This window comes from Emys orbicularis, chromosome 3, assembly GCF_028017835.1.
Source record: "Emys orbicularis isolate rEmyOrb1 chromosome 3, rEmyOrb1.hap1, whole genome shotgun sequence".
In the NCBI taxonomy this organism is placed as follows: Eukaryota; Metazoa; Chordata; order Testudines; family Emydidae; genus Emys; species Emys orbicularis.
Window position 1 is genome coordinate 84,577,728 of NC_088685.1, and position 20,885 is coordinate 84,598,612.

A 20,885-nucleotide genomic window follows, 5' to 3' on the forward strand; every position below is an offset into this window, starting at 1 on the left:
AAATTTCCATAAAAGTGAGGGAGTTAAATTCACTGGAGAAAGATTAACAGTTTGAACAAACAGAAGAACAGCTCCAAATGCTTTATCTTTAAATTCAGTTCTCTCTCACTGTTTCTGCCATAAACAATTCTTAATTACCACGTAGAAGGTGGCAGCTCAAAAATGTGTTTGCTTAAAAACAAGCTTTGCTCTCCTTCTGGACCCAAAATTTCTGGAATCTCTGCCTCCTAGTCCTACTCTCCAGAAGGCTAAAATTTTAGAGTAAAAGGATTTTATATACCACAAAAGTGTTATGCAGTAATCCAACTTCCAGCAAACTTGATTACATGATCTTTGATAGTATCATAACCTTAGTTTTTATATGGCTCATTTTACAATATGGTAGGTTACTAGACAGGTTGTATCCCATATTATTCCTGGCTATAATTCTCTGGCTTGATCTCTGGAAGAAATTAGATCATATCTGTCTTTATAACAACAGTGCTCCAGGAAAATCTATGGTATCTTTTAGCTAGGTGGTATTTATGTGTAAGAAAATCTAACATACATTACTTAATCTCAGAATACTTCATAGTTGAATATTACAAAACATTTCCACCATTTTACAATCCAAGACAAACTAGAGTATCTTTAGGACGGTATTTGAAATTGACAGTTCTATAAATACAAAAATTCACCATTTACATGTTAGACTCAGTGACAGACAATGATGTTCACACTGAAGGCTGCCATTGCATCCTTGACTCATTCCATTATGTCTCAATAATACTTACTGCTTCTATAGTGGTTTACATTTACAAAGTGCTTTACAAACATTAACTAACGTTGCAGTACATGCAATCCACAAATATCGATTGTTCTGACGCGTGAAAAACCTTGCCATAATAGGATGAGTTAAAACAGGATAGCAGAGTGATGGAACTCATTCAGCAGCTTTTCAGGCATGTTATAACCATCTTATAGTAAAAAAAAATAATAAAAATTAGTCTGTTGGAGGGGAAGGAGAAGAGAAAGACAGAACAGATTATAATTTGGCAAGTCAAGAAGAGCCAGTCAACATGCTACTTGTGTACAGGGTAGGAATAAAGCAGGAAGGAAGAGTCCGGGGAATGAGAGTCAGCTGAATAAAGAGGTGAAGGAGATCAAGTTTGGCTCTTCAAATGTTGCCTCTATATTCACACTTGTGGCATGTGCCTCCCCCTGCATGCCACTGACCTAGAGAAAGTGGTGCCTGTTGGAGCAGTCTGAGCACCCTCTCTCAGCACTGAATGGTTGGAGTTCCAAAAAGCTCTGAGGAAAGGTGGGCATGAAGTACAAATATACAGTGGCAATGTCCACAAAGAATGTCTGTTCTTTTGGCAAGTAACCATTTCTTTTTCAAGCAAACTCACATTTTTGGGAGTCTAGCAAATACCACAAGCCCCCAGGAAGGTGAGCAGTAGCATTCTAAAACAAGAATTGCAGACCCGCCCTCGCAAAATAAGCATCAGATGAGCCTGTTAAGAAAACAATATTCTGAAAATATGTGTACAGAATTCCAAGTTGTACTCCTGCAGATTTCTTCGATGGAAACACTGATGCCATCTTAGTTTGGTAGAGAGAGCTAAGAATTGATGTTCTGACATCCTAGCTAACATCTCATTTGCCAGCCTTTTTCCACTAGACAGGTGGATTCACTTTACAGTCATCATTGAGGGAAGAGCAGCTGGTGCCCAAAATATATTCTGAGGTCATGGGTAGCAAGTAGGGTTGCCAACTATCTAATCGCACAAACCCAAACACCATTGCCCCGCCCCAACCTTGCCCCATGTCCATGCCCCTTCCATGCCCCTTCTCTGAGGCCCCACCCCCGCTCACTCCAGCCCCCTTCCCTCCCTCCATCACTCGCTCTCTCCCACCCTCACTCACATTCACCGGCCTGGGGCAAGGCGTTGGGGGGCGGGAAGGGGTGCAGGCTCTGGGAGGGAGTTTGGGTGCGTGGTGCGGGCTCTGGGCTGGGGCAGGCAGTTGGGGTGCAGGAGGGGGTGCAGGCTGTGGGATGGGGCTGAGGGGTTCGGAGTGTGGGAGGGGGCTCTGGGCTGAGCCTGGGGCAGGAGGCTGGGGTGCAGCAGGGGGTGTGGTCTCTGGGAGGGAGTTTGGGTGCAGGAGGGAGTGAGGGGTCTGGGTCGGGCTCTGGGCTGGGGCAGGTGGTTGTGCTGTGTGAGGGGGCGTCGCTTACCTCAGGTGGCTCCCAAAAATATACAACAAATATTTACAGCTGATGCTAAAAATTTAGACTGTAGCAGTGCCACTGGCTGCCAATCCTAAAAGTCAATTTGGTGCCATGCAGTTAAAAACCACTTGTATCTCTTAAATTGGGTGTTAAAATGTAAATGGCAATTAATGCTGTGGCAGTGCCTAAGTACCTAGCTAGCAAACTTTTAATCAACAGATTTGAGTGTTGCTTGAAAACTATGAGAGCATGGAGTAACATTAGTATTCTAGCAAAAAAAAAAAAAATTCAGCCTGGGATTTAGTATTCAAGCACAGAATAATGCACAAGGTCAGATCATGAACTACTTCACCATTGCAAAAATAAGGGTACACCTGGTTGAATAATTTCATATGCTCTTAACTAGGAAGCTTTGTGATCCAGTGGTTAAATAAAAAAACTGGAAGTAGGGAGAGTTCTGAGTCCTAATGTGAATACTTATTTACCATGGTACATTGAGCAAGCTACTAGCTCTCACTCATCGGCCTTGGACAATCCAATTTTAAAAATGGGTAAAAACTAGGAAGACATCAATGAAAACCAGATGCTATATCCAAGATAAGCTTTCTTGGGAAAGTAATCCACATATTTTCTGATGTTCCTTCACACGTTCCTTCTTATACTACCTTATTTATGGCTAGAAATCAAGACACTAGGTAAGCTGTTGGTAGTGTTGAGCACCCTCTGGATCTGAATATAAGTGGTGCTGAAATACAGACAAGTCCCTCCCTCTATACAAATGAAGACTGTGGTAGGAAGAGGGACATAGTCTTTATACATTTCAACATCCAACAAGGAAAGGCATTTAGGACATATACACTGCAGGTTACTTAACTTTATAGTTTTTTGCCATGTGGATACTAAGTGCTTGGAAGCAAGTTTGCATGAAAGACCGCATATGGATTATTTTAGGAATCCTGCACAAAGGATGGAAGGTTAACACAATTTAACAAAACTGTTCACTGTATCAAAGGTTTCCTTTTACTGAAAATATATACCTAATGAAGGATTTTAAAGGGAAAACGTTGTTTTCAGCACTCAGTGAATTTACAGTTTTTGTACCTTTATTCTCACTACTCAAATGAATAAGTAAAAATCTGCTTACAATATTCCAAAAATTTAGATGGAAAACCACACAGTTTTCCTCATGCCAAGAAAGTACTGATGATATAAACAATTAACATTGTGTAGATTTCCAAAGTTTGAGCCACATGTAAATCCTATAATAGTCCAGCAAAAGTTAGAAAAATACATATATTCTGACTATATACAGCATACACACCCTGTGTACAGAATACATGATGGTGTGTGGTGGTATAAACAGTTTTCTGGCTTCAGTTTAAATTCACCACATTACTCATGCGTGGTTAAGCACAAGAGAGATGCAGGTCATCCAACTATGTGCAAATAAAATCTTCATACTTCCTCACACCATTCATGCATTTTGTTTATGATGCATGTTACAGAAAAGTAGCTCAAAAAAAAAAAAAAAAAAAAAAAAAAAAAAAGAGTTACTGGTACTATTTCTTCCTATTCCTTTGTCCATAAAACCAAGTTGCCTTAGTTCTCATGTACAGAAAAAATAGTACTAATAATTTTAAACATATAAAAAATGTTTCTTCAGATTATTTTTAGATATTTGGAAGCCCAGTATCTCATGATTTGGCCGGGCTAGAAACAAATTGTATTATATCATACCATTAAAAAGCAAGGGACCCAGCTTTCCCATGGGACACACACCTGCTGAGCCACAAAGTATAGGCACATAAATCAGTTGCTGGTTTAGGAATGGATATAGCAAGTAGAGAACAAGTGAAGTTTTAAATTTCTGCTTTTACCTGATCCATACTAGGGGAGGGAAGGGAATGAAAAATAGCCTATTATTACTATTAATAAAAAAAATCCAACTGTTTCAAAGTTCAGAGGTTTAGAATGTTACTAGTAAAAACAAATTGTTCACAAAGTGCAGGGCAAGGCGCTCAAAGGTGTAAAAGTGGAAGAACTGTACAGGTATAACGACTAAATATGTGGTATGGCTATCACATAATTATATAAGTAAAATACAATTTTAGCCAGGACACCTTACACATACATATAGATTTATGAGCAATTACTATTCAAAGTCCAATTCCATTTAGAGAAATGACAAATTATGTTGCTGACATGTATCATATCCATACTAAAGCAAACTGAATTAGACAAATAAAAAAAAGCCTAAGGTGACCATTCTTTAGAAACTAGAAACTACAGCATCTATTTAACATGGCTTCAGGGGTCACATTCACACTCTACCTGATTTAAATTCCCAAGAGATACTCTGCCCAAGTAACAGCTACACAGAAGTCTTCCAGATGGTGCAATTAGTTTTGATGGGTATGTGGCAGAAGACAGGTTCCTCTAGGGGGGAAAAGTGAACTGAAAGCAACCCAAGTGAAATTGGGACATATGCAAGTAGTGTCAAGCTTGGAATCTTTTGGAAAACCTCTGCAGAATAACATCACAAGTGTGAGCATAGAGTAGCCAAGAAAAGACATTAGTAAATTTTGCTTGCTGTAAATTATAGACTAGGCAGATTGGAATTATACACTACACCCTCAGGGGAAAATAAAAAAGATAGATGAGTATGTCTGACTAACAATCTACAACAATCCAGCTTTTACAAAACATTAAAAAGGCTGGAAGAAAAGCATCTACGCTAGATTTTATGCATATGACAAAATAAGCCATTTGAAAACTGTCAGATTCACAGGTTTAAACACAGAACTCTCTTTTTTTGAGTGAACAATGTTGATGCACAGGGGAGAAGAGTCTAGCTCTGAAACATGCATATTACGCTACACAGACACAAGAGACTCACACCACCCACTCAAGCAGTGACACTGGCTAATAGCTAATGTGCTGCAAATTACACCTCCTACTACCACACTCCGTCTGTTACAGAGAATAAATCAAGCAAACATGAGCATTTCACTTAATGTTTTGTGCATTTCTCAACTTGTAGTGCCCATTTCAACAGACTTTGCTTTAAAAATGCAGTTTGGAGATTAATCTCCTATAATTTTCAACGGTTTAACTCCACTCGTAATTGACATGTTTTGTCAAAAAAACACTGCCTAGTTGCAAGCAATGAATATTTAATATTTTTACATTAGTCCTATTAGTTAATCAAGGTTGCGCAACAGAACAAAATTTGGAATATCTGCAATGGAGTTGATTGTGAGATGACAAAAAAGTAATTTTATTACCAGTCTTTTGCTTTCTACAGTATATCATAATGAGATTAAAATGGAGAATAGAAGAAATAATGGGAAATGTAATAAGCTGGTTCAACAAGCAGATGAGTGGACAAGGATGAGATATCATGATGCTGACTGGATAATGGGAAGCCTAAAGAAAATGTGTAAGCAACTGGGAAATTAACAAATCAGGGGAACAGCAGAAGTGTGAATAAGGAAGATTTAAGAAGTAGCTGGAAAAGTGTTATGTAAGCAAAATCAAGAAAAATCAACAAAGGTGGCAAGTAAATTTAGGAATAATATTAAGAAAGCCACATAGCTGTGGTTCCCATAAAAATATAGCTGGCCCATACTGTACATACGTATTGTGTGATACTGCAAGTTACTGTTTATTATTTGTAATGCCATAGCACCTAGGAGCCCTAGTTATGGACCAGGACCCCACTGGGCAAGGCACTGCAGAAATACAGAACAAAAAGTCCTTGCCCCAAAGAGCAAATGCTGTTAAATTTATGACATACAGGGAAAGACTCCACCCATTTTGCTCAACCCAAGTCACAGAGGTTAACAGGGTATACAGTATATTTGTAACCGTAATTATATTTCAAAAAGTATTTTTTAACATTAATTACAATTGCCATTTCTAAACCTAGAGGTAGCCATTATCTGCACAGCATGGTTATCTGTCAACACTACAACTGTGAGAGTTCTGCTATCCTCATGGCAAGTTTCCAATCTGCTTCAATAATGACTTGCTAGAAATAACAAACCAATATGTAACACAAAATATTTATATGAATTTGCTCAAGTGATCACATTTAAATAAAGCACAGTATGCTAAAAATGTAATGTAATGTAAAGTCACTTATTTTCACCTGCCTACTACATATTTAACAAATACTTAGAACTTTATTATCTATTAACTTAAGTTCTTCAAACACCCCAAAAGACCTTGTCTATGTTAAAGACTAAAAAAAAAAAAAAGGTTATTACATTTGGATTTCAAAGATTGACTAGATACTTGGCCACCTGAATCTCATCTGCTTCATTCTGGAAGAAAAAGGAAGCTCTGCTCCCTACACAGTGGCTCAACAAAGCTAGAGCAACTTTACAACAAAAATCTATTGGACAGTAGTATATAGCTTGTCAATCATCATGAGAGAGCCTTACCCATTCCTTTCTCTGTTTTTTCTAGTTCAGCAAACTAGTTTCAGTACATGAAAGGAATACATAAAATTAGTCTTCACAATAGTTCTAAATTTTCCTTAAGTCTGTACCCACTATTCCAATCTAGATGATACTTGGGGGTGGGGTGGGGGGTTGTTTTGTTTGTTTGTTTTGGCAGCTTACCAGTTCCCCCTGTTGGCAAGCTCAGAACACTGCAGTGTAACTGAACCTCTGGGCATACTGCCACAGCTATGGACACATAAAATAAGCAATCCAAACAAGAATTTTTGTAAATCAAGATTAACTTGATGAAGAAGTAAATCTATTTTATGCTAGTCTATCTGCCTAACAAAATATTTAAATGGACCTCTTCATCTTAGTCTGTCTCTTGTTCAGTTCCCTTACAAGAAAAAGATATCAACTGAAAAAAACAAACAAACAAAAAAATTTATGCTGAATAGAAAATTCAGATTATGTTGACATGGGGAAAAAAGGAATATAACAAGTTAGGGTCCAGGCCTGTTACTGATGGAAAAGCAGAAACTCGCTTAGAGACGAGATAAGAAAAAATTTTATTGGAGGGAAGGAAGGTGGGGAGGGATAGATACTTGCACTGGTCTACCATTTTTGAGAAGTCGTCTGCTTCAGAGATAAAATGTGCTATTTATTATGTATTTTGATGTGCTGACTTCAAATATGACAATTAAAACAACTGATTGGCTACTGTTTCTAAGATATTTAAGTTTTTACATTTTATGGTCTATGTATATTGTGTAGATAGTAGAGTTTTAATCATAAATTGTAAACCTAGGTCTTTTCATGTGTTTATGGTTGCTTTACATGATAATATTTCACCTGTCCTGTTTATGTAACACTTTAAAAATCAGCAAAAGGGTTATATAAATAAAATTTATTATGAAACAAAAGGCAAAAAACTATTATGTACATAGTTTAGTCCTATTCAGTGTCTACTCGGCGCTTCTTGGCTTGTCTCTTGTATTCATTAAATGGAGCATCTCTTGTCACTGTCCAGCAATAGTCTGCAAGCATTGATGGGCTCCATTTGCCCTGCTAGCGTTTCTCCATTGTTGCAATGTCCTGGTGAAATCGCTCGCCGTGCTCGTCACTCACTGCTTCGCAGTTTGGTGGAAAAAAATCTAGATGAGAGTGCAAAAAATGTATCTTTAGTGACATGTTGCAACCAAGGCTTTTGTATGCCTTGAGGAGGTTTTCCACCAACAACCTGTAGTTGTCTGCCTTGTTGTTTCAGAGAAAATTTATTGCCACTAACTGGAAAGCTTTCCATGCCGTCTTTTCCTTGCCACGCAGTGCATGGTCAAATGCATCATCTCGAAGAAGTTCACAAATCTGAGGACCAACAAAGACACCTTCCTTTATCTTCGCTTCACTTAACCTTGGAAATTTTCCACGGAGGTACTTGAAAGCTGCTTGTGTTTTGTCAATGGCCTTGACAAAGTTCTTCATCAGACCCAGCTTGATGTGTAAGGGTGGTAACAAAATCTTCCTGGATTCAACAAGTGGTGGATGCTGAACACTTTTCCTCCCAGGCTCCAATGACTGTCGGAGTGGCCAATCTTTCTTGATGTAGTGGGAATCTCTTGCACGACTATCCCATTCACAGAGAAAACAGCAGTACTTTGTGTATCCAGTCTGCAGACCAAGCAAGAGAGCAACAACCTTCAAATCGCCACAAAGCTGCCACTGATGTTGGTCATAGTTTATGCACCTCAAAAGTTGTTTCATGTTGTCATAGGTTTCCTTCATATGGACTGCATGACCAACTGGAATTGATGGCAAAACATTGCCATTATGCAGTAAAACAGCTTTAAGACTCGTCTTCGATGAATCAATGAACAGTCTCCACTCATCTGGATCGTGAACGATGTTGAGGGCTGCCATCACACCATCGATGTTGTTGCAGGCTACAAGATTACCTTCCATGAAGAAGAATGGGACAAGATCCTTTTGACGGTCACGGAACATGGAAACCCTAACATCACCTGCCAGGAGATTCCACTGCTGTAGTCTGGAGCCCAACAGCTCTGCCTTACTCTTGGGTAGTTCCAAATCCCTGACAAGGTCATTCAGTTCACCTTGTGTTATGAGGTGTGGTTCAGAGGAGGAGGATGGGAGAAAATGTGGGTCCTGTGACATTGATGGTTCAGGACCAGAAGTTTCATCCTCTTCCTCTTCCTCGTCTGACTCAAGTGAGAATGATTCTGGTGCATCAGGAATCGGCAGTCCTTCTCTGTGGGGTAATGGGCGTATAGCTGATGGAATGTTTGGAGAATGCACAGTCCACTTTTTCTTCTTTGACATACCTTTCCCAACTGGAGGCACCATGCAGAAGTAACAATTGCTGGTATGATCTGTTGGCTCTCTCCAAATCATTGACACTGCAAAAGGCATAGATTTCCTTTTCCTGTTCAACCACTGGCGAAGATTTGTTGCACAAGTGTTGCAGCATATGTGTGGGGCCCACCTCTTGTCCCAATCTCCAATTTTGCAGCCAAAATAAAGGTGATAGGCTTTCTTAACCATAGTAGTTATACTGCGCTTTTGTGATGCAAAAGTCACTTCACCACAAACATAGCAGAAGTTATCTGCACTGTTCACACAAGTACGAGGCATCTCTGCTCACTTTGGCTAAACAGAAATGTGTCCCTTTGCAAAATCAAACACTGACAAATAAGAGAGCACGACACTGTATGACTTCTAGAGCTGATATAGGGCAATTTGTTCAGCAGAGTGATGTAAGCTTCGTTATGATTGCATCATCCATGACTTCTAGGAAGAACATGATGCAATTCATATCATGTATGACGCAATACCAGCTTCAGATTGCATCATTCATTGTTTTGCCTAAAAAGCAAGTACTGTCCAAACCCAGTCAGATTTATTCATAGATCCAGTCAAAGATGTATTTTAGTCATTTCTGGTTTAAATTGAGATCCCTTCCCTTTATAACTGACGTATCCTCCGCCATTCCCAAGTCAAGGGTCGTATATACTGACCCAATAGCATATCTTGAAAACTAGAGCCAATCAACAATTTTAAGCATCATTTTCGTTCTCAGTGACCCAGAATTAGTACAGTTTGACTACATTTATTTCAGAAGCATTTTGGCTGTAGAGCAGTGTACTTGCTGTTCCAGCAGTCTAGACACTGCTAGGGTGAGACTCTTAAGCAGTGACTGAAAATAGGCACTTCAGGCCTGTTGACTAAATTGGATACAGGCATCCTTTGTTAGCAAAACAGGTTTTGCTGGGGAAGGCCAAGGAAAGACTGAACAATTCTTCATCCAAACATTACATCAGCCAAGGCTAACTCATATTTTGCAGTGGGTAGTGAAAGAATGCACCGATGACCAAGTGTTCACTTGGGAGATCTCATCTTAGGTTGCTCTGCTGTTCAAGTCCAGGATGATGACACTGGCTGGTCAAGTGGGCTATTGCCACTTTAAAAGAGATTGCTTACTGAAATAAATTATACACTGGAATGTAGTATATTTTATTCACCTGGAAATAAATTTTGAGAAGTGGATTGAGAAGCTTGACAGCCTTTTTATATCTCCCAGATAGAGCCAAAGCATTTTACTTCCTCCAAGGTTTTGTTCCACTTAAGTAGAACTGTACAGCCCAGAAACACATCTAATATATGCAATTGTTTTTCTAGAGATTGAGAGGACTTGGAACAGATGAGGGAAGCAAACGGATTTAAATGAAAGGTTGCATTTTTGTTTGGGACTAAGTTTAAAGCTGATCTGAGCACTACTTTGTGCAGAAAAAAAATGTAGGTAGGACTATGAGACAGAGAGAGGCCTCAGAGCTCAACAACTCTACTTGCTAAAATGATGCAAAGAGAAAAGGCACTTTCATAGTCAAGAAATACAATGAAAATTTCCCCACAATGGTTCAGAAAGAGCTTGAGTCAGTCTTTGCAATGTTCAGTGCTCCACGGGTCATGGAATATGCGGTCTTCATAGGAATGCTGATTTTAGAAGAAATGAAATGTTGGGTTTCAGCAACAGGCCAAAATTGGAAGGAATAAATTGCATCACCCCCGAAGCGGAGAATTGGATTCTCAAGAGATTACGGCTCACACCTTTGTGAAAACCCTACCAAAGGAATTCCAGGGTATCCTTCATGGCTAGGAACAAGGGATAGATCTCAATTTGGACACACCATGGACACACATTCTCCAGATCCCTTTATATATTGTGACAAAGTTCCTCCTCTATCTTGGTGGGTCCTGCGCTTATTGGCGGATTTTCTTGCCTCAGAGATTCACCATGTGGGTTGGGGAACAGCCCAGAAACCTTCCCCTCTGGAAGAACCCACAGTCCAGGTCAATTGGGAGGTTTGGGGGGAACCCGGGCCCGCCCTCTACTCCGGGTTCCAGCCCAGGGCCCTGTGGACTGCAGCTGTCTAGAGTGCCTCCTGTAACAGCTGCATGACGGCTACAACTCCCTGGGCTACTTCCCCATGGCCTCCTCCAAACACCTTCCTTAGTCTCACCACAGGACCTTCCTCCTGGTGTCTGATAACGCTTGTGCTCCTCAGTCCTCCAGCAGCACACTCTCTCACTCTCAGCTCCTTGCGCCTCTTGCTCCCAGCTCCTCACACTCGCACCACAAACTGAAGTGAGCTCCTTTTTAAAGCCCAGGTGCCCTGATTAGCCTGCCTTAATTGATTCTAGCAGCTTCTTCTTAATTGACTCCAGGTGTCCTAATTAGCCTGCCTGCCTTAACTGGTTCTAGCAGGTTCCTGATTACTCTAGTGCAGCCCCTGCTCTGGTCACTCAGGGAACAGAAAACTACTCATCCAGTGACCAGTATATTTGCCCTCTACCAGACTCCTGTACCCCACTGGTCTGGGTCTGTCACAATATCTAGTTAATAGATGGCTTCCTAGATTTGAAAAGGACATCCCACAAGCTTTTGAGAGTAACACTGATTCAACACATGTGACCTCTCAGGTAACAGATGGCAGCGGTCCAAATGAACAAGATCCCAGAAGACTGACTGAATCCACAGCCATTACACTGATATCTCTATCAATTTCAGAAACCACATGTGTCTGGGCCATACAGAGTGAAAAGCTTCACTGATGCTTGGTCCTGGATGGTATTCCGACTACTTTGGCAATATAGTGTTTTTTAGTGCTCACAACTCCAGGAAACTGATGCAGTGTTGGGATTCCTGGAAGGATCATTTGCTCTGGAACATATGGACCTCATCTGGGCCTTCATGCCAACATTCTGACATTGGTTGTTATCCAGGCATTCACTATAAGCATATTTGAATAAGTACTATGAAGATTTTCACCAGAGTAGGGTTGATCAGTAAATGGTCCAGTCTCCTACACTTTTTATTTCAAATGATTGATTAGGCAATTCTGCCCAGTGGAAGTTTCTACATCTGCTACTATCATACCAACCAGATGGAGATATCAATGAGCCAATACTTGCCAATTTCTTCACAGCCCCTTGAAGGAATGCCATGTGAGAAAGTACGAAGGGGATAGAGTAGCACCAAACCCCCACCCAACAACAGTCTCCACCAACCCCAAAACAAGCAATTAAAGATACCAAAGCCCTCCTCATTGTTTTTTCCTGTGATCCAAGGATCAAAAACTCCTTTGTGACTGCAAAGGACTGTGAGGAATTATGAGTTATGTGTGATTTTTGGGGGGTTGTGAATCCAAGGTCAAGAATCACTGGTCTAGAATCCCTTCTTGTCCCAGGTTAATAGGATAACCATGAATTCCATGAACACCTAAGAGGCAGGTGAGTGTACGAAGAGCACTGCTTGGAATTCATAGTGCTCAACCCCAGTGAAGCACAGGACACACTAGCTGAACTGATGCACTGGGATATGAAGACTGCGCTGTATACACTTCAAAGAAGCCTACATATTTTGGAGCCATCTCTTATAGTAGGAGACTGGGATCTTATTCTTGAAATGAACTTTGTGAACTGCAAGATTGAATGCTGACAGGTCCAGTTCTGGATCAAAGCCTCCACTTTCTTCTGTCTACCACAAATACTCTTGAGCAGTTTACAGTATTCTGTTGGTACTGGGATAATCTCTCCAAATGTGAGAGAGATTTCTAAATGTCCACTATTACTTGGATATTGGGGAAGAAGAGACAAAATATTGCAGGGGAGGATTCCTGGAAGGCTATTACAAAGCACACACTGATAATTTTGAGAGCCCATTTGTCTGATGTGGTATTGGTTATGGGGAAGAAAAAATTCTTCAATCTTCCTCTTAGATAAAAAGGCTCCTGGACTTCCAAGACTTCACTGCTATATAGGAAAACTATCTCTAGGACATGTTCTCTCTTGCTGTGATTTGGGAAGTCCTTTCTGGCCCCGTGGGTTGAAAGGACTGGCAGTTCAGGTGAAATTTCAGTCTTTTGGCCATAATTACAACTCTCCCTTGTGTTTCCCTCAAAGTGGGTTGTTTAGGCAGTCTTGCTGAAATATGACAAATGCTTCAGGACTTTTCCAAAAGTCTCTGAAAAGTTTCACCCATCAAAAAGGGGCTGGATAAGGGTGGCCAACTGGAGACTATACTCATATAAAGAGTCCTAAGCCATGCACTTCACTTTACTACAATATTTCAGGAAAAAGCTTTGGCAGAGAACCTTGTATTATCACAGACGATGGTATATGTAAAGTAAACAAGGTATTTTCCAGTAATCTCTCTCCAGTCCCTTGTAGAAACTTTTCTGCTGTCAGTGCAACAGAGTGACAGCACCTCTGGTTGCTCCCCGGGTGACAACTGAATATCTGAAGGCCAATTTAGAGAGAGTTCTTGAATTTACAGTCCATGAAGTAATTAAGATCTCCTAGTCCAGCCACTTGAATCAGGATTTTCCTATGATAAGAGCAGTTTTGGCAGAGATACAAAATGGGAGAGTAAATCCTGGATGACCTTATCTTGTACTGATAAAGTTCTAAGGAGGCTCTGCTGGTGATGTTCAATCATTCTAAGTCCACTGTTTTCCCCGAAGATTCTGGAAAAGGAACATGTTTTGTCCTTCCTACATCATGATGGCATCCTGTGTCAACGGAAGCTGGATAAGATCTACTAAGTAATGAACATCCTTATTGAGGTCAAAGTGACCAGAATCATCGGATTCAGAATGAACTGAGGGAATGGAAAATTTCACTCTCCTTAGGTGAAGATTTTGGGAGAACAAATGCGTCACCTGGATATGTCATGAGAGAATGAGGCTGACTTGCATTTATTTTTAGGGGACGGTGGTGGAAGGTGGGGTGGATTATATCCAAAAGAACTTTTGTAAAATGCATGACCAGGTGTTGCCTGAACAACTTGACTTCGTAAGGAGTCAGCTAAAGAGAGACAATGCATGCCTAGAACTGCTAAGGAGGGTTTTGCTTCCCAGGAATAAGAAAGCAATCAGTTTTCCATCTGAATGAAAGAGGCTGTTTAATGAATTGCCTGAAGTTTCAGCACCAAGCTGACTTTAGGCTGTGTGGCCCATTTGGGGCCTGGAGAAGAACTATTAGAGATACAGAAAGACAGCTATAAAAACAAGGGCAGTCACAGTAAGAGACAGTCTCAAAGATGTTAGTTATTCAGAAAACTTAGAATTTCAGATGTATTTAAGTACTGTAATTCCTCCTATCCTAATGCTGGTTGGACAGAACAGTATTTAGGCCAATAAATTACAAACTATAGTTTTCAGTAATACAACGTATTTTTTAAACACGAACTACACACACATTTTAGGACACAGTTAGCAAATATAGTTTGCTCTTGACCGTATCCATTTCACCTCCAGCTAAGATTTGACAAGGGGAGCTAGGGAGGGGGGAGGAGGGAGAGGGGGGTGTTCAGTTGCCTACAAGGACACCAAAGGTACTTCATGAAATTTTTACCAACTGTCAGTCTCTTCTGTTTTTCCTGCTCAGTGTTTGATTTGATCTTGGAATGTGATGTGGATAGCTTGCAAGCAGTTGCCTCTGTCAAAAAATGTAGTTAGTGTTTGACTGCAATTACTCTGAGCAGCAGTAACTTGCAGGTCTGGCACCCTTATTTTTGTAACCACATATACTTAGACAGAAGCCTAGTTTCTGTATGTCTGATTTCTCCACCAATGTTTACTTTATTTAAACCTAGTGGGAGGTCTAGCATCCCTCTGTCAACTAGTATCAACAGGTATTAATACTATCCTTTTGAAAACAGGCTTTCAGCGATCCAAGGATATTCTGTAAGAGAAGGGAATACAAGTATTTCAAAAGAGCTTCATGAATGACAGAAATATGATTAGCTTCACAAGGCTAATGAATTCAGAGACCTCTAGAGGTCCGGTGTCACTTGAGCAATACTGTAATGGTAAAACCTGTCACAAAGAAAAGCATTTTGCATTAAATAAACCCTACTATTGAAATGCAACGAGTCAGGTCAATTCTTGGTCATTATCTCATGACAAAAATGCTTGCAGCATGCTATACAATTGGATGCAATTTAAAAGGCAAAAATGTTAAGGTAGGTAATGCCATTATAGAATAATCGAAAAAGGTCTTGACCTCCCGTATACTACAGTATGTCTTTGTACGGCAACCTCCCAATTTCACAGCATTATGGGGAACAATTTATAATAAATATTTATTCCCTGAAAAAAATGTATGGCTCTGTACTCAAATAGTGAAAAATATAGTGGCTTCAAGCTTAGTCTTCAGTTGATTAACTGTTTTTATTTAGCATCAGTGACAGAGTCCAAATATACTATGGGGCCTGTAAATAAAAATCCTTCTTTTCTTAAAACAGCAGTGATTGGCAATACAGTTTATTGACTTTGTGCCTATTAATTATGCTGGACCACCCCTTCTAAAGATTCTGGCTTTAAAACTGCTTAATTAAGTTGACTAGTTATATGCAAAAGATATCCCTCAGTGTACCAGGAAAAAAAGTCTACCTCTTAGAACACAATGGACGACTGAGAACAGATAGTACAAAACAGTAAGGGTGTTTGCGCCACACTAGTCCCAAGAAGGCAGAAGCATAACTATGTAAAGTAACCATAATAGTAGTTGTATGTTACTTCCTATTGCAACATACTAAGTTCACACCTTAGTGCCCATAAGCTTTTACTTAAAATGGACCTTGAAGGATCAGAGACTTTTTAAACCAACCACCCCCCACGCACACAGACACAAATCCAAACCATCACACTTATTACTGTTATCTTGGCTTTACATTTTTCCAAAGATTAGCCGACCATAATAATTAAGATGGATATGCTCTTTACTCAGATAAATACATTTTTCAGTTTCTGAACCCTACTTAGATTCCATAATGTTTTCCCTTTATTGTCAACATCACAATCAAAATAATTTGTTTAAAGGGGGAAGCTTTTATTTATAAAAATAAATATACAATAAGGCAACATTAACAACCTTTTCCTGAATTATTTCTAAATGCCAAAATAAGCTTATCAATGTATCAATGACAGTTTAAATTTTATGAAATCTTGAAACAAAAATATATCACAGAAATGCTGAAAGTATTTTACAGAGAAGTGACTTCCAAAAAAAAAATCACTGGAAAATTTCAGTTGTATTTTTTATTCTTTTCTCAGAAAAATATCAAGACTTTAAAAGGTTGGAGAATGTAAGCATACATTGGGGTTTTAGAAATGTTCATTTCCATGGCAACCTGCATGGTCTTCTTTATATAGCATTATAAACAGATGGTAAAGAGTGGTCATGTTTGTTTCTTTGCCAGCATATCAATAAAACTGTTGTATTACTATATCTAGTACATTTGCATTATTAAATAATTGGGGGTATTCTAGCAACAGAATCTACTAATTCAGACAGACAAATACAATTAATCACTATCTGTTTTTTCATAAACACACGAGGATTCTGAACAGTACAGTCACTGTAGTCTATGTAGTCAACAGTCATTTTTGGCAAGGCTTTCTATAAATGTTTTCTCAGCACTTGCCATGCAGGGCACATAACCACAAATATGAATCTGAACGGGAGTAAAATAATGAATTTTAATAGGAAATAAGAGTGTGACTTTATTTACACCTTCTGGTATTAAAATGTCCTTTAGAATTATTATTTTTTTGTTAAATTACATCTGGAATGATTCAGAGAAGATGTAGTGCAGTGTAGTGAAATGTAATTCAGTTTATTTTATTTTGTATTGGTAAAGCAGGGGCTATTCTTGCAAGTGAACTGCAAAATGAAAAAACACTCTTTCAATCTTAATCTTTCATTTCAGAGATAGCTGTGATCTGAGACAGACAGGTGATCTGGGTTCAGAGGTAAGGTTTGGAATTAGCCAAGAAGTAATAAGAGTTGGCATTTACCATGGTTTAGAATGTGTTCTGTTTGCTATCTTGATAAGCTTGGTACAAAACATTTAGTTGCTCAACCAACATATGTTGTTGCCACTGCTATGACATCTAGCTGAGGATATCTAATATATCTAATACTATGGAGGCCATTATGGTGTTATAAGCAGAAAACAAAATTTAGAAAAACTAAACAGAATTTTATGAGGCATATTGAGTATATTATAGAAATCTGACACCCATTGTACATGAAGGCATTACTTTATTTAACTTCATTATAACTCTAATAAAAATACTATCATCAATGAGCCTGATCCTACTCCCATTGAAATCAATGGGATTTTTGGTATTTTCAATGTAAGCCAATGTTTGCAGCTGAATATAATAAAAAAGAAAGGCCAAAAATTTGCAGTGTGCATGCAAGTTTGTTGATAACAGTGAGAGGCAGATACCTAGTATCTGATGTCATTTTTGCTGGGCAGCAATGTCTCAGAGAAAGATAAAATACTTGCAAGCCATTTGTTTCCTCTCAACCACAAAGTAAAATTTCTTGTTTGCTCATGTCACAGATGCTATTAAATCTTAACTAATTCGATAGCAGGAACTAAATAGCAAGCTTGAGGTTCAATATCAAAATAACCCATAAACTCCCCAACCCCTCCAATGCCACAGGAACACCACCTAATGCACTTTGGGAGACTCAGTCTATTGCAGACATAAATGAGTCTGGCAGACTTCAAAAGGATAGAAAGCAAAACGAAAAACATCTCAAAGTAATTCGGATATGCACAAAACAGCCAGAGATGTGGTAGGATGGAGAATCAACAGGAACCCTTGCCTTTCTGCACATCAAATGGTGTTTCATTAAACAATAAAACAGGTGTTTTGGGTCCCGTTTATATAGGTTAACTATGAGCTGGTGGTATGTAAATTTACCAATTTTGTATCAGGAAACAGATTAAAAATAAATACATTTTACAATTTTTACTAATGGCAGATGAAAGTGATGTTTGGGTTTCCATTCTCCAGATGAATCCAAGAGATTTTTAAATATATCCTTGAGCAAAAAGTGATCTTAAAATATTTTTTATTTAGGAAGTTTTAACAAGTTTACAAATCCTCGCCCTGTAAATGTCAGTGACAAAACCAATTATCATTACACCAGTAAGCTTTGTTTAGAAAAAACCACACAGTAATCCTGTAATTTTGTCATCAAATCTCTCTATTTAACAGGGTGTTACCATATTACAGAGTAAACATCTTTACACTACCCATCGCATGCTGTTTCTGGTGATTTTATGAATTTAAAGTACAAAAGTCTAAGCACTGAGAGAATCTAGACAGAGGTGGCCAAACGGTGGCTCACAAGCCACATGCGGCTTTCACAGTTAAAGTGCGGCTTGTGGAGCCCCCCTTCCCCCTCCCCAACCCTTCCATTCTCCACCTACCAGACTTGGGGGGAGGGGCTTGAGACCTCTGCCTCGCAGCAGGGTGGTGGGATAGGGGCTTCTGCCCAACAGGGAGAAGGGTCTCGGGGCTTCAGGATGCATCTGCCTTGGCTCAGGGCTTCAGCAGGAGTGGGGCTGAAGCCCTAAGCCCTGGCAGGTGCCTCAGGCACACCTAGGCTCTCGAACTTCTGAAGATTGTCATATGTGGCTCAGAGGGTCAGTAAGTTTGGCCACCCAAATCTAGAGTATAGTTTATTATTTTACAGCAACCAAAACTGTGCTAGCTTTTACAAACAGAGAGAGGAACATGGTCCCTGCCCCAAAGAGCTTACTATCCAAGATGTGAGAAAGAGGCCAACAAAACTGTAGTCAGGGATTTGGCGGGCAGGAGAAAGGACATGGGTGGCGACATCAGTAAGTTACATACACAGTTACACAAAAACAACAGTGCACAGTAAAGAATTGTTTATATAAATAAATAAAAATATGTAATAGTTGGCTCATTTCTTGTAAGCATTAAATAAGAATTTGAATGACCAGAGGGCAGTGGCCTTTCAGACCAGCTCTGGAGACAGTGTAGAAAAAAACATGGAAACTATCGTGAAAAAAAGGGGGCTATCTACTGTATATTGTACACACTAAAATGACTTACAAAAGTTAATGGGAGCTCTGTATATGGAGAAAAACAGCTAAAATGTAGGAAAAGACTTCATCTCATTTTTACTGAAGTGGTACACAGTATACTTATTTACACTAAACTGCATGCAAACATATTTCAGTATTAACTAGAAAACAGACTTGGAACTTTATAGCCCTTCTATTCAATTATAAGTGTATTTCTTCATCCTCTATGTTTCTATTGTTTGTCCTTAGAAGAAGTTAAAGAAAACCCATCAAACTGAGTGCCATATTTCTGCCTGAATATTATAAAACTTGTTTTTGTAAGGTCTAGGATTCCTATAGCTTAAAGAGAATAAAAGAAAATACTACTTTGATTTGAAGATACAAAATGTCAAATGCAGAAAGAACATTTAAAACAAAACAAAACAGGAAAATGTGACTAAATCTACAAACACTGTCAGAGGAATTCAGAGGCAGGAGTAGAATCTGAAACTTTAACTCATTTGTAAAGTGACTAGATTTCAAGTTCACAAAGTCCCCTTTAGCCGAGTGTAACAGAATAAATAGTTCAGCAACTGGATTCAGATTACTTGTGAAAAGATTTTGAGGAATGTTCTGCAGGTTGGAGAGGGGCTAGAACACCAGGGGATTTTTAGTGTGGGTCCTTATGTATCTTATTATTTTACAGTACAAAAATGTATGCTATGTGCTATACAGCGTGAATGAGAAGACATGGCCCCTGCATGAAAGGCTTTACTTATTTCAGACATGAGAAAACAGAGGTGGACAACAATTTCAAAACAACACAGAATGGCAATAGAGAAGTAGAGATGGGGCTTCTGTAGTAAAGTTATGTGGTTACTCAGCAATGGTGCTGATGGTACTGACCACTGACTATTTCCTGGTGTTGGCTGAGCAGCAGTGCTGGGACCACAGCATGTGGGGCTGAGGGGTTCCTGGAGTCCATAATAAAATCTGGCTGGAGAAGGCAAGACTGAAATGGGCAGCTGGAACCTCTCATGGGAACTGCAGTTTCCCTGCTCCCCACTGCAGTTGCTGTACCTTCTGCTGCGCAGCAGACACATCTGAAACAGCTGCTAATCCGAAAAGAGTCAAGGAGGCTGCTGCACTCACCACCTTTGCAGCAGGAATTGGTGAAGGAGCCACTACTAGGTACTTCCTGAAAGAGAGGGATCTCACTGGAGAGAGATAATCTTTGGAGCAGAAAACACAACATTTCTCCTCTTAGTAAGGGGAGGGGGAAATGAGTGGGACACCCACCTCTGGCTTTACCCCCTTCATTTTGCAGAAGCATTGCTGCCATTTTGGTGACCAAGGTGCAAGAGGAGGCGCTGTATGCTTTAGAACTAGGCAGTCCTGAATGACCAAAAATCAACCCACTCTCCCCGCCCCCAACAAAAAAAACACCTTATGGGGAGAAGGCTAATACATATAGGAATTTTGGCTCAAGCCGAAAATAAAGGTTTTCCTATGCTCTGTAGCTCAGGAAAATAGATCTGGAGAGCTCATGCTGAAGCTGCCAGAATAAAGGCAGAATAAACTAGGGAATAAACTAGGGCTCCAGAAGTGTGAGCCAAACCTCCTTCCTATAACTAACAGATCCAGTCCTGTTTCCTGGAGCTACAGAGCAGAGGGAAACTTGGTACTGGAATGGCAAGTCTGGTTCTGATAGAAAACTACACCACTTATATTAAAACTCTGTGAGGGGGCTGCCATTTTTGTGTGAATTATAAAGATATGCAGATTTGCAAGGTGAATAGAGATCATATTATATTTT

General features: G+C 39.6%; 1 protein-coding gene across 1 annotated transcript in view; it reads right to left on the reverse strand.

Moving 5' to 3' along the window:
• PDSS2 (decaprenyl diphosphate synthase subunit 2) overlaps nucleotides 1–20,885 on the reverse strand; it is a 183,078-nt gene that overhangs the window by 100,400 nt on the left and 61,793 nt on the right. The window lies entirely within an intron of this gene.